The 14,117-nt window shown below is 45.0% G+C and overlaps 1 pseudogene; it reads left to right on the forward strand.

The window, feature by feature from the left end:
- Positions 1 to 3,576: 3,576 nt before the first annotated feature.
- LOC136647207 (5S ribosomal RNA) lies at positions 3,577 to 3,693 on the forward strand (annotated as a pseudogene).
- The last annotated feature ends 10,424 nt before the right edge of the window (positions 3,694 to 14,117 follow it).

A 14,117-nucleotide genomic window follows, 5' to 3' on the forward strand; every position in this document is an offset into this window, starting at 1 on the left:
AGAGGAAATGGATGGGAGATGAAATGAAAGGCACTGCTGAAAATGAGATCGTTATCTATTATGCCAGTTTTCACTCACATTTCCTTTCTGAATGTGATTTTATTATGGGATGGGAAGTATGTTTTCAAAGGGGTGGAGGATGGTGTTGTGTCTGTCTAATGAACTGGCAACACAGAATCTTAGCAGAATACAAGGCAAAATAATCAAGCTTTAAAAGCTACAGATTTACCAAAAACAAAATCCTGTACCATTTTACCTTGCTGGTTTGGTTACATAATACCAGGGATTGGCACTAGTGACTGACAGCCTTGAAACATGCATTTTCTGAGATTTGAAAGAACCTGAGTCACATGCATCACTGACTCGGGCACTGACTTGCAACTCAGGGCTCTGACCAGAAATAGTCATATAAACATAAAGACTTGTGTATCGGAACTGTGGAAGATCTGGCGAGGAGTTAGGATGTGGTGTCTGCAGTGGCCCCTTTAAGAGTTAAGGCCTGGGCTTTCAGCAAAGGGTGTGCAGCACAGCTGCAGCCACTAGAGGCAATGAGGTTCCCAATGATATAAGGAGCACTTGAGGCAGGAAGGGTTTGTGGGTTGTAGAGGAGGAGACTTGCTGGCAAAATGGACTGACTTTTTGGCTAAACCAACCTACTGGCTTGTGGATTAAGGATTGACTCATGGCTCTAATAATAATAATAATAATAATAATAATAATAATAATAATAAAACTTTATTTCTATCCCGCCCTTCTCCCCAAAGGGACCCAGGGCGGCTAACAGCATATAAAACAGATTAAAACATAATTTCACAAACAGATAAAAACACATTAAAAAACACATTAGCAGAACCCATAAAAACAGTAGTCAGATAAAAGTCAGAATAAAAGAGCATAAAACAGCAGTACTTAGAGGAATCAAGCCTGTAAAAAGCAACTAAAAGATGTATAAAAGATGTTAAAAAGGCCATGAAGTCAGAAGGCTTGATTAAACAACAAGGTCTTCAGGCCTCGCTGAAAAGTCTCCAGAGAGGGAGCTCTACTGATTGGACTGACTTTCTGGCACACTGATTCACGGACTAGCAAGCGAACAACGAACTGGCACTCTGATGGACGGACTGGAGGATGAACTGTGAACTGGTGCACTGACCTACGGACTGACAAACAGACTAATCTAACAGAGACTGCTGAGTGGTGGAGAACTGAGGTGCTGCTGCTGCAGTATCCCCAAAAGGACTGCTGCTTGGAGAGCTGGGACCCTGCAGACTTCTGGCTTGGCTCACTTTCAGAAAGACTTGGACTCAAGTCCAAATGACTCTAAAAAAGGCTCAGGATGAATTGTGACAGCTGCCTGTTATGACTCACGAGTGAGTCAGATCAAGGGGGCAGAGACTCAAGACTCAACTCTTAACTCAGCACTGTGACTACAGGACATCCCCACTTACTCTTCAATCCTAACTTGTTCCATCTACAGTCAGTCTCACATACGTACCAATTGTTCATATTTATCAGGGACAGGTTTTTAGCTGTACCTGGCAATTCACAGTACTTACCCAGTTCCTTTTGTTTGCCTTTTGATTTCTGAAAGCATGCGTGCATCTTGTTTCTAGTGCACAAGTGTAAATGCATGCGCATGAATACCAAGGAAGTGTGCAAAGCATAACCTATTCCACGTACTGCAGGTGCTGAACTGTATTGCAGAGTAAATAACAGCCCAATCCTATCTCCCACCATCTTCTGCCATGCAGTCATGCTGACAGAACACCTGCTTCATGCTAAGGGGGGGGGGGGCGCAAAAAGACAGCCACTGAGAAGAAAACAAAAATCTTTTTACTTACCTTCTGGTAGGCTGCCTGATCACCTTTGGGTCTCCCCAAACCCACACCAGCTATTTCACTGGCAAAAGTCTGAGGAGAGGAAGGGGTAGGGCAGGTTGAAAAATCAGGGATATGATCCCTTGTGTGCCTTTGCTAGTGAGGTCCAGCCCCTCAAGCCTGCCCCCTGTCCTCCCCCTCCCTGCCCTGGACCACTCCTGGACTGCCCACAAACTACCCCAACCTACCTGAGCTGGCAGAGCATCTGGGTAAGTTTGGCATGTGCATGGGGCTGCTGGCCATTTCCATCAGTGACTCCAGCATGAGCCATGGCAGTGTGATGTCGCAGGGCCAAGTATATACAAGAGGTACACTGCCTCTACACTGATGTAAATGTAACATCGATGTCCTCTATAAAGTGTCAGGATATGTCAGGGGTGTCCAAAGTTTCTGGCAGGAGGGCCACATCATCTCTCTGACACTGTGTCGGGGGCCAGGGGAAAAAAAGAATTAATTTACATTTAAAATTTGAATAAATTTGCATAAGTTTACATAAATGAATATATTAAAGATGAACTTATATGAATGAATGAAGGTCTTGCAATAGCTCAAGGCCTATAAAAGGCCTTGCACAAAGCAAGGCTGGCCTTTCCTTTGCTGCCTCTGCTGCATCACAGACATGAAACAGCAAGCAGTGCAGGGAGCCCTCATCCCACAGCTCACGCGAGAGGTCAAACAGTCGCCCTCACACTGAGAGCAGTTGCATTGGGCCAGTGCAGGCTCCAACAAATCTCCAGAGGGCCAGGGGCCGCATTGAGAAGCCTCGAGGGTCGCATGTGGCCCCAGGGCCGGGGGTTGGGCACCCCTGGGATATGTGACAGAGGTTCAGTTGAGCACCTTTGCATACAGATTGAATCCCTGGCATCTTCAGGTACTGCTGTAAAAGACCCCTATCTGAAATCCAAGAGAGCCATTGCCAATCACCAGCCCCAATGGTCTGAGTCAGTTTAAAGAACCTTTCTGTGCTGTTTTTATGAGGGTGAAGGCAAAATAAGGAAAGGGGAAAGTGATATATCCTAAACACTGCAAAGGCAAGACAAACCTATTTCCAGCCATCAGCCAGACAATATGCAATTGCAGGAAATTTGATTTCTTCTTCCCTCTGTGCAAGAGCCAAATGCTTCAACTATTAATTTGCATTGTGCTGACTGCAGAGTAAGGAGAAGACATTCTGGCCCCGTCACTGATCAAGGACTACTGGGCAGTTTCTCTATGTCCAGTTCAGCAAGAACACCAATAAGCGAAGATCATAATGAATGTAAAAGACTGCCAGCCCAATCCTGCTGAAATTCTCTGCTGCTGGAATGAATGTTTTGCTGGTGGGACAAGGAGGCCACCAGTGCAGTCGCTGGCGGCTGTGCGCTTGGACCTGCAGCCAGGCTACCACCTGCCAGTGAAAGATAAAGTGGGGGAGGGGGAGCAGGCAGTGGGAGGGGGGGTGAGAAGGGAGGAATAGGAGAGGGGGGAGAGGAATGGTTCAGTGGCATGAGCATGCACCTGAATCCAGGACCTAGATCTTTCCCTTTCCACTGCCTTTAATGCCTCATTCCTTCAAAATAGCCAGTGCTGGACTGAGAAATCCCATAGGAATAATGGGCACTTTCTCCAGAGGAAGTGAGCAAAAGTTGGATACTTCTCCAACTGCCCCCACCATAGGATGCAGTGTGTGCCTCCTTGGTGTGTCTGCATTTGGAGGAGAGGAGGCAGCAACTGTTACCCTGCACATGCCCGATTTCGTCTGATCTCGGAAGCTAAGCAGGGTCAGGCCTGGTTAGTACTTGGATGGGAGACCACCTGGGAATACTGGGTGCTGTAGGCTTATACCATAGTCTTTCGAGACTGAAGGTTGCCAACCAGTAGGTTGAATTGGGCTGTGCGTTCAACTGGGAATGGGAAAAAAATGAGTATTGCTTTGTGTTTCATTTGGTGACCTGATTCCTGTTATTGGCAACAATTTGCTTCACTTGAATTTGGATGATTGCTCCATTTCAATATGTTGATTCATTTTTTAATCACCTCCCATTGATCTCAATGGGCAAAATTCAACTCTACTCACTGCATTTTTTTCAATTAGCTTTCAGAATTGGATGGCATTCACAGGGATGAAACTAGGGGACAAAACAATTTCATCAGAACTATCAATGATAATATAGAGATTCCTTTAGGTAAGAAGCTTGCTGAATTTCAAAAAGGTAAGTACAATGAACTTAACAGTTTTTCAGGTTAGGTGCTGTGGTCTAGCTTTTTTTTTTTTTTTTTTTTAATCTAATGAGCCTAAACCAATCCTAAAGGGGGAGGGCAGCTAACTAAAAAACTAAGTTAAAAACAGAAAACTAAAAACAACAACTAAAACTCAACCTAAAAAGATAAAACTAAAACCAAGCTAAAAACTCTGAAAACTAAAAACCCAAAAGCACTTGAAGCTAAAATAACTAAGGATTAAAACTAGAGACTAAAAAGACTAGAATAAAAAGCTAAAAACTGAAACCTGATGTTTCATCCACAGCTTTGGTGAGCTTCCTCAGAGGCTACAGTTTTCCTCAGGCACTGGAACTGGTGCTGTTCTTATACAGGTTGCAACTGGTTGCCTATTGAATTAGGAAACATTGTTGTCAGCTGTTAGCCCCACCTGGCTCCTTACTCTCTGAGTAACCTTTTTCAGGGTTGGTAGCCATGCATTATTAATTCTCATTGTTTCTTCTTTCCTATTCAGATTTCTTTGATGCTTATATATTTCAATTGCTTCTCTATACACATGTGCATGTTAATGTATAGTATTGGACAACAACTCAGTGTGTTCAAAATCCACTTTATGTCCTGTTGTCAGTGAGTGTTCTGCAATTGCTGATTTTTCAATATGTTCTAAGCGACAATGCCTTTCATGTTTCTTCACTTGGGTCTGTGTACTCCTTTTTGTAGTGCCAATGTATACTTTCCCACAGCAACATGGGACCCGATATACCCCTGCCTGTAAACATGGGTCTCTTTCATCTTTTGGTGGTCGCAGGATCTCCTGTAGCTTGACTGTTGGTTTCTAAATTGTCTTGATATCACAGGCCTACAAAATTGAGGGTCAGAAATGTTTCTCCCAAAATTTATGGTGGTTTGATATGAATTTGGGGTGCTGATTCCAAAAATGGCATCCGTTTTGGAGATACAGAATAGCCTCATTAGTGAATGGTTCAAGCAACTTCCTCATGAGGAAGCCATGGTGTAGGCTTCCTCATGAGGTAGCTGCTTGAACCATTCACTAAAGAGTCTATGCTGTGTCTCCAAAACTAGACGTGATAGGGCAAAACGGATGCCATTTTTGGAATCAGCACCCCAAATATACCCAGGAATTTGTTTAAGAAAGCAAAATGTGTGTTGGCCTGTGTATTTATCTTCTGCCACAGTCTTCCTATATGATGTGTGACATGTTGCTGTGGTAAGGTAGTTAACATTGGCACTACTAAAAGGAGTATACAGACCCAAGTGATTTGGATTTGAGATTCTTTCTTAAGCGAATGTAACAACAATGCTCTTTATTCTGGTATTGTCTGACTGCTCTTTTTCCTCTACCATTTCCCTTCACTTATTTCTTCCTGTGCCTTATTTTTAACACTGTAAGTTTGAGGGCATTGGCTGCATCTTTGTTTTGATCTACATACATTGCCTACTTCATATGGGCACTCTAGATACAAATAAATAAACTTTTCCTGGGGGGGGGGGGAAGCTGACTACTTTCTATTGCCTAGAGAGAAATGGTGCGGTATAATGGTTAATGTTAGATAAGAACTGCAGGACTCAAGTTCAAATACAAATAGTCATGAAAGATGCTCCCTGATCTTGGGTCACTTGCTGTCATCCAAATCCATCTCACAGGGTTGTTGTGAGGCTAAAAATTGAAGCTATGTTTTCTGCAAGGAATAAAAAATTTTCCAACTGAAGTTTATATTGAAGGCATAGAACTGATTTGCAGAAAAAAAAATCCCATCAACTTACACCTACCATTCCATTTATCCTACTAGTAAGGAATGAAACTCATGAAGATTTGACATGTGAATGCTGAGTGGAGTCTGTTTTCTGAAGAACACAAAATTCTCCCTTCCAGAATGTGTGTGGCCTCCTTCTACATTGTGGAGCCTGACACATGCATTCCACCAAGCTGCACCACACCTTATTCCTTTGCTGCTTGTACTTTACATGCCTCTGTGAACACAAGCAGGGCTTTCGCTTGTTCCACCTGCGTTTTCAGTCTGAAAAGGGGGGGGGCGGGGAGTCAAGGTTCATTAAGCTGGCACTTCCAGTTTTTTAATCTGCGGATGAGTAAATTACTTCCTCCTGCAGCTTGCAAAGAATTCTACAAGCCTTTGCTGAGTGACAGATATGACAGCAGCTTTTGTGAGCCTGTGCCAGGAGATCTTCGACAATGCCAAATAATAAAAACAACAACAACATCAGCATTGTTTGGAAAAGGCGGGCAGCTGCAGGCACAGGCAGTGCTTCAAAAACACGCATACACAAACCTCCCCAATAAGTGTGAATTGGCCGTCATGCCGTAGCTGTTCAAAGTTGGCTTCATTATTCGTGATGACAACTCATGACAAGGAAGCCATTGGCAAGGAAGTCCTGCTGCAGGGTCTTTGTTGTTGCTAAATATCTTTGGTAAGACATGTTGGCTTTTTGTGCCATCTTTACAAAATAAGGTGTTTTCAGCCTGCCAAAGCTGTCATTGCCAAAAGCTCTTGAAGGCACCATTTTGAGAGGGCATGGAGGGGGTCATTCCCATCTCAGTATTTTAAATTCAGACCACCTTATCCCTCAGGATTATTGGAAAATAGGTGCAATGCTGCCTACAAGACACCAGGATGCAGTGGTTTGTCCAGGGGATCCAAGAGGCATCCTGTCTCAGGCCACTACTTTGACCCCCTTTGATCTGTGGGAGGTCTGCAGTAGCATTCCCAGAGGAGGGGCACAGTGCTAAGTTTTGCAGGTGCCTCAATGGGCCATCTCACCAATGGGTGAGGGCAGTGTGGAGAGATCTCCTTTGCATTGCTGTTGTCGCCCAGAATGGCTCTGAAGATGAGGGAAAGGAGCTGCTTACATGGTGTGTTGAGGTGCCTGCAAACTTAGCACTGTGCCTCCCTCTGGGAATGCTACTACCTATCTGACTTCCCTCCTCTTTCCTCCCATTCCCTCCTCATCTTCCAAGTGTGCAGGCCTTCCACATGGAGGTTGACCAGCCACATGGAGTCCACCATGCAATGAGGTCTCACACACCCATACAAAGGGAATAGCTCTAGATTTCTCTGTTCCAAAGTTTAGAATCTGTGCAACCAACAAAGATGTACATGCTTAGGAACTGTCAGTAAACAATTTTCTTCTGAAATCTTTTTCTGCCTCTGCTCCTATTTTGTTCTTGGCAGCAATCTAGCAAGGGTTGGTGACTTGCTTCAGGAAAAAGGATCTTCTGCTTCATAACTCTGCTTAACATAGATGGCTAGACACCTTTTCCATCAAGGATCACCTAGAGCAGCCATTTTCAACCACTGTGCCATGGCACACTGGTATGCCATGAATGGTCCCCAAGTGTGCCATAAGAGTTTGGTGGAGGGTCATTTATTAATAGGACCATTGGGGGAAATAAGCCCCCACCAACAGCATGGTGTGCCTTGTCAGTTGTCCAAAAACTGATGGTGTGCCTTGACAATTTTAGTACCTTGTCAGTGTGCCATGAGATAAAAAAGGTTGAAAATCACTGACCTAGAGGGTTTATAATATATCAGTTATATGTCCCATATATGTGTACAGTCAATACTCATGGAGGTTGTGCCCACAAGTTTGGCTGCCTATGCATGTTTCAATCAATCAGTCAATCATTATGGTTTCAGACTAGCAAAGCTGCCTATGCATGTTTGGCATAATGTGTGAAAGAGCCTACACATGATGGCTGACTCTGTGACAGAAAATTTGTGCCTGCATTTATTCCCATGTAGGCACCCACAAGTAATGCTGAACTTGGGGAGTGTAATGGAAATGCATAAGATCCATTGAGGTGATAGGGTATGGTGTCAACAGTGGCTCCTTGCTCTGACAAGTCTGGGAAGCATGGGGTTAACAGCAGGGCCTTCGACTATAGTGAGTGCACAGCTGCAGCCACTTAGAGGCAACAAGGCCTTCAGGGATAAAAGCAGCACCTGGAGGAGGAATAGTTGGTGGGTATAGAATAAAGGAGCTGGGAGGGGTGGAGATGTAGCCAGCCTAAGAGACTTCTATCATGTGGCTGCTGTGCACAAGAGCTGCTGAGAACCAAGGTGTCGATACAGTGGGTGGAGAAGCTGCTAGCAGGAGGAGGGAGGATCTCTATAGGTTGAACAGGCGAGCTATGCTGGTGGTGGGGTCCAGCAGAGCTGCAGTGCAGAACTAGAACCATTGCTGGGGAAAGAAGGGGAACTAATGGGCTTAAAGTGAGCATAAGTTCTATATGTGAAGCTTGGAACAGGAATTTGGCAAAACAGAGAGTAGGGAGAGGCCAGCAGTCACAATTCCACTCCCCAACACCAAGTCCACTAGACTGGTTCAGATGCTGCTGTCTGAGAGGCAGCCCATCATGCAAGAGGAAATGGGGGGCACTGCCCCTTCTCTGCATCGCCATGTGAGGCTGGCACTTCCAAACTAGTCTCTATTCACACCATTAAATACTTAAAGCAGTATTTAAACCATTAAATTAGGACCTGGTTGTCTGAACAGCCCATTGACATACATATGTAACATAATGCACATACAGTCCTTGTATATCTAGTGCAAGAACTACATGCTTGTTAGAAAGCGTGCCGTTTATAAATTGTTATAAACGTCAAATAAAAATGTCAAATATTGCTTTAGTTAAAAAGGGGAGATGGTTTGTCCACTGGAGTTGATAACATGCCTATGATTATGATGACACATAAAAAATAACCAGAACAGATGCTCTTAAAATACACAGCTGTTTTGGAGTGGGATTTTTTTTTATAATTTTGTCTTGAATAATATAGAGAAAGCCTTAAACCTTCCTATAAATCTTTCTCTCTCTACTTCAATCGGAAATAGCTTCCTAGTTCTCCCTCGTCTTTTCCCCTCGAAAACAGCTAGTAATGGGCAAGGTTGTGTCTGACTGTCTTCGAAATAAGCCTGACCATTTCCTTAACAGTCACCTCATTTCTGAGCCAGTCTGACTTTGGAAAGAACATAAGAGATCTACCAAGTGGTCATGAGCTACCGAGTGACTTGTACAATGGCATTTTAATGCTCCTTATAACAGAGAAATAGCCCTGAGCAGAACTAGGTGGGTGGAATTGTGTTTGCTCTTCTTATCTCCACTGGTTGGTGGATATTAGCCCCTGGAACATACCTTTAAAAACCCTCTATAAGGAATTTTGAGTGAATGGTGTCTTCAGTACAAGATAATGATGGTGTCTCCAGATTGGATGGCTTTGAAAAAGTGACCAAAATGGATGGAAGGTAAGCCTCTCAACTCTGATTCATCCTCCCTTATTAGTTTGCCAGAATAATACTAAACAAATGAGACTGCACTCCTTAAAAAGAAGCTCCTTAAAACTGAGGAAGAACCAGATATTGAATTAAGGAGGAGTGTTCCTACTCTCAGATCCTGATCCATGCCACAGAAGTGATTACAGGTGTACTCCTGTATCCGCAGGGGTTCTGTTCTGGAACTCTCCCCCCCCCCTTCATGGTTAACCATTTCATGGTTAAGTGAAACCTTGGATAAGAGGGAATGCCCCATCCTCTGTGAATGCGAGGGAATGCCCCTTATCCTCCACACACACACCCTTCGTAGGTGAGAGGAACTCTGCTCCCCTCTCTTCTTAAGGATCTTCTGAGCCCGGAAGAGACCATGCACATCCACCCAGAGCCTCTGCCAGGATCAGGCTGAGAGACAAAAAAAAGTGACTTGAGGTTTAAAAAAAAAAATGGAGGTGACATTTTTAAGGCATTATAAGGCCCAGAGAAGCCCTCCCAGGGCCTCCTAATGCCTTATAAGACCTTTAAAATGTCACTTCCCATTTTTTTTAAAAAAAAAGGTCGTTGTTTTTTTTAAAACTCTGAGAGTCACTCTGAGTCCGGCAGAGGCTATGAGTGGATACAAACAGCCTCTGCTGGACTCAGAAGATCCTTTGGAGGCAAGGATAGCAGAGCGTATGGAGGGGGTGTAAACAGGGGGCCCACGGGGAGGGGGAGAATGAACCTGATCCATGGATAAATGAAATCACAGATACAAGAATCTGTAGATGGGGGGGGGGGCTCCTGTATTTGCCATTGCCCTTATCAAAGAGCAGCAGCTGCAGTTAATACTGGAAAATAACCCCACACTCGACCAGTAGTGGTAAAGACATAACTCCTTCTCTCCAGCAAGGTGCTAAGGATCTGTCTTTGACCCACAGAAACTGCAGTCCTAAGCATACTTCCCTGGGACAAATAACAATGCACACGATTGCACTATACGGCTTGCTGTGAAAAACCATTTTCTTCAACCCTCCTGTGGGAGGTAAACTGCTTGGAGAGGAGATTTGAAGTGGACACTATATGCAGGTACCTCCTATCCACTGTCCTGTTTCTTTACTCCAAATTCCAGCTCCCCACTCAAATTTCTTTTGTAAGCAGTCTTGTTTGTTTGTTTTACACTCAGCTGTGTAACAAGTAGTAGTTAGCTACTGTGTAATCACACAACAAAAGATTCAGCAATGTGAAATAGCCAACGTGTCAAAAGATCAGTTCAACTTCTTGCATTTGGATGTTGGTTGTTTCAGTGGAATTTATTTCTAGAAAAGTATGTTTAGGATTGGATCGTAAATGTGGAAACTCTCAGTTCAGATTCCATAAAACTCCGAAACATATCTTGAAAAGGGGGGGGGGAAGAGGAGGGAAGGAGTGATAGGTTTCTCTCTGTCCACAGGTTTATTCAGTGCACTCTTAAGCCTCAGACAGATTGACTTTACAGGGTTTCATTAACATCTGGAATTCACATTAGAATAAAATGTCAGAAAGCACAAGGTTGGAAAATTACTGCAGTATTGGTGTTAAATGAACCCGGGTCATTTGAAGTCGATGATGTCACTCAGCAGTCGAGCATAAAAGTATGAAAATCAAAAAAGGGACTTTATCTGGTAGGAATGGGAAAGGAAAAGGAGAAATTATTAGGAAGTTCTTATCATGAGCTTAGCAGAGTCTTGATTGTTTTGCTGATAATTCATAGGTTATTTTTCATTATTATAGGAAAATGAAAATCGTAGAAAAGGAGTTTGCTTCTATGATAAGCAAGGGCTTTTTGTCTGTCTTTGAAAAAAAAAAACATGTAGAAAGTGGGAGCTAACATAAGAGATGAACAGTCCCTAACCCTGTGCTGGCGCTGTGCTGGCATGCACTGTTTCAAATGAAAAGCATGTTGCGACAGCCCAGAAGATGGGGTGCCAGCAGGAAGGCCTGCACCCAGTGCCAATGCAAGAAGGAACATGCGCCAGAGCAGATAAGAGCTGCTCGGAGGGGAAGGGCAGGGAGGGGTGTGGGGTGGGTAGATCGGGTCCCAGGAGGGGGTGGGAACTGCAGCATTGGTACACTGGCACGATATTCTATCCCCATACCTGGGCCTGAAATCCTGACATGGCTCAACTCGGACTTGTGCCAGCAAATTAGCAGGCACAGGTCTGACTAGACCCATTGTGCAAGCTGGGGCTTTCCTTGGGGCAAGGGTACAAATATCTCCTTTTCTTGAGGTGACCCCTGCCTGATCTGTTCCAGCATAGGATGCAGCAGGGCCATGCTGGACTGGGCTGTGTGTGGGGTGCCTGAGAAGAATTTTATCAGGGGGTACAAAGTTTCTTTTGGGCCCCTTGCAAAGGGGGTGGGGTGAAACAGAGCAGGGGAGGGTGGTGACGGGTGAGCAGTATACGGGCAGGGAGGGGCAAAACAGGGGGGGTGGGGAAAGGCGAGCAGTATGTGGGCAGGGAGGGGCAAAATGAGGGGGGCGGGTGGAAACAACTGGAAAAGTCTTTGGAGCTCAGGTCTACCCGACCATGTGGCATCAGCATCTAGATAAAGTAATACAGAAAACCAAACACACTTCTAAGTCTCTCTAAAATCTTTTAAATATAGAAAATGATGCAGAAAATGAGTATCATCATATTTAGGCTCACATTAGAATGAAAAGTGTTCTGCATGTGCCAAAACACGTTTCTGCACCAGCTGTATTCTTGCAGCTGTGTCCCTGAGCTCCTACAAACTCCTTCATGGTCAGCAGATCCACAAGCCAAAGAGCTACTGCAGCAGGCCAGTTTCCTCCCAGATTTAACACTGTCCTCAGGAGTGTCATGAGCACATTCCTCAGCCTGGCATATAGGGCTTGCTAGTAGCTGCAGCCACAAGCTCATGGTAGTGTCCCCAGCATCCCATGTGGGCAACAAGTCTCAGTAGATTGGAAAATGTCAGTTCCTGGGAAATTTCTGGGCTCCTGGGCCCCCTCTTTGACCCTGGGCCCAGGTACAAATTACCCCCTTTACCCCCCCCCCCAGGACTTAACTGTGTGTTTGACAGCTCGGATGCCACAGCAACTACACACTCACGCCAGGGCAAATATTGCAATATCCTGAGCCCATCCAGCAGGGGAAGGCTTGAGAAACACCAAAGGGCAGGCAATGCTATGCTAGTGCAGCCCTTCCCAATAATCCACTGTGTCCCTAGTAGCATCCACAGCATAATAAATCATCCATGGACCAAGAGACTAATGTTGGTCCAACATCCAAGGAGCCAATCACTGCAGCCACCCAGACCCAATGCTGATGATCAGAGAAGCACTGCCAGGGTAAACAGAGTAGAAGGCGGAGCAGGCACAGGGCAATGAATGGCAACCACCAGAGCAACCATTGTCCTCTGGCAACGAGCAACACAGCTACAATCACCCTCACTAACCTTGGGGAAATGCCCCAGGGACTGACATGGGCACACACATCCCACAGTTCTATCCAGTACCTGCAGGAGCTACTGTGGCATAAGCTGCAAGGGGCCAGGAGCAGAGCTCACCTAGGAAGCCTTGCACACAGGGTTCAAGATCATTTAGGCAACTGACCTCCACACCCACACATCCACCCCCCAAAATGGCCACCTGACTTTGGGTCCTCTTAGTGCTGGAGTATGGCAGATCAGAAGGGGGGAAAATTTGTCAGCGTTCCCAGCAAAATTTCAAAAGAAACTTCATTTGGCCTCAAAGAACAGAATGCAGATTAAGGTGGTGTTTGCGGTGAAGGATGATGATGCCATTTTGGGAGGCAGGAAAGACCAAAGCTCCATTTTTAGAAAGATGCTTCAACAACAGCAACGTGGCATTTAACTAAATTAGTCAATTAGAGAAAGATAAAAAACCTCTCAAAGGAGAGCTGCAAAGAGAAACAAACAAGCAAGATCTTTATCCATAAACAATATGTTAAAATGTCAGTGAAAAGGCAAAGTTCTGTACACAGCTGACAGCAGAACTGTAAACACGAGGCTTTCAGATGCTTTTCAAAAAACAGCAGGGTTTTTTCTAAATAGCGCTGGTTGATGTAACTTCCATTTAGGGGGTGCAATTCATCATAACTTAGGAGAGTGACAAAGTCCTTCCATTGTCGTGACTAGCTCAAGCCTCGTTTATTGCTATTTTGTGCAGTGGTTCCCAAATGTTTTAGAGGCCCTATAGCAGCAACTTTCAACCAGTGTGCCAGGGCACATTGGTATGCTGAGAATGGTCCACAGGTGTGCCACAGAGTTTGGAGGAGGTCATTTATCAGCAGGGCCATTGGGGGATGGGAGCCCCCTCCCAGCAGTTGCCAAGTGCCTTCACTGACAGTGTGCCCTGACAATTGCAGTGCCTTCTCAGTGTGCCTTGAGATGAAAAAGATTGAAAACAGCTGCCCTAGAGGCTGCTATCTGATTTATAAATGCTAAGGGATCTGGCCTGGACGCCTTTAAAAGGGGATTGGACAAGTTTCTGGAGGAAAAATCCATTATGGGGTACAAGCCATGATGTGCATGTACAACCTCCTGATTTTAGAAATGGGCTATGTCAGAATGCCAGATGCAAGGGAGGGCACCAGGATGAGGTCTCTTGTTATCTGGTGTGCTCCCTGGGGCATTTGGTGGGCCGCTGTGAGATACAGGAAGCTGGACTAGATGGGCCTATGGCCTGATCCAGTGGGGCTGTTCTTATGTTCTTAGTGCCCCCCACCAAGTAGC

This window comes from Tiliqua scincoides, chromosome 3 (genome assembly GCF_035046505.1).
Source record: "Tiliqua scincoides isolate rTilSci1 chromosome 3, rTilSci1.hap2, whole genome shotgun sequence".
NCBI classification, from domain to species: domain Eukaryota; kingdom Metazoa; phylum Chordata; class Lepidosauria; order Squamata; family Scincidae; genus Tiliqua; species Tiliqua scincoides.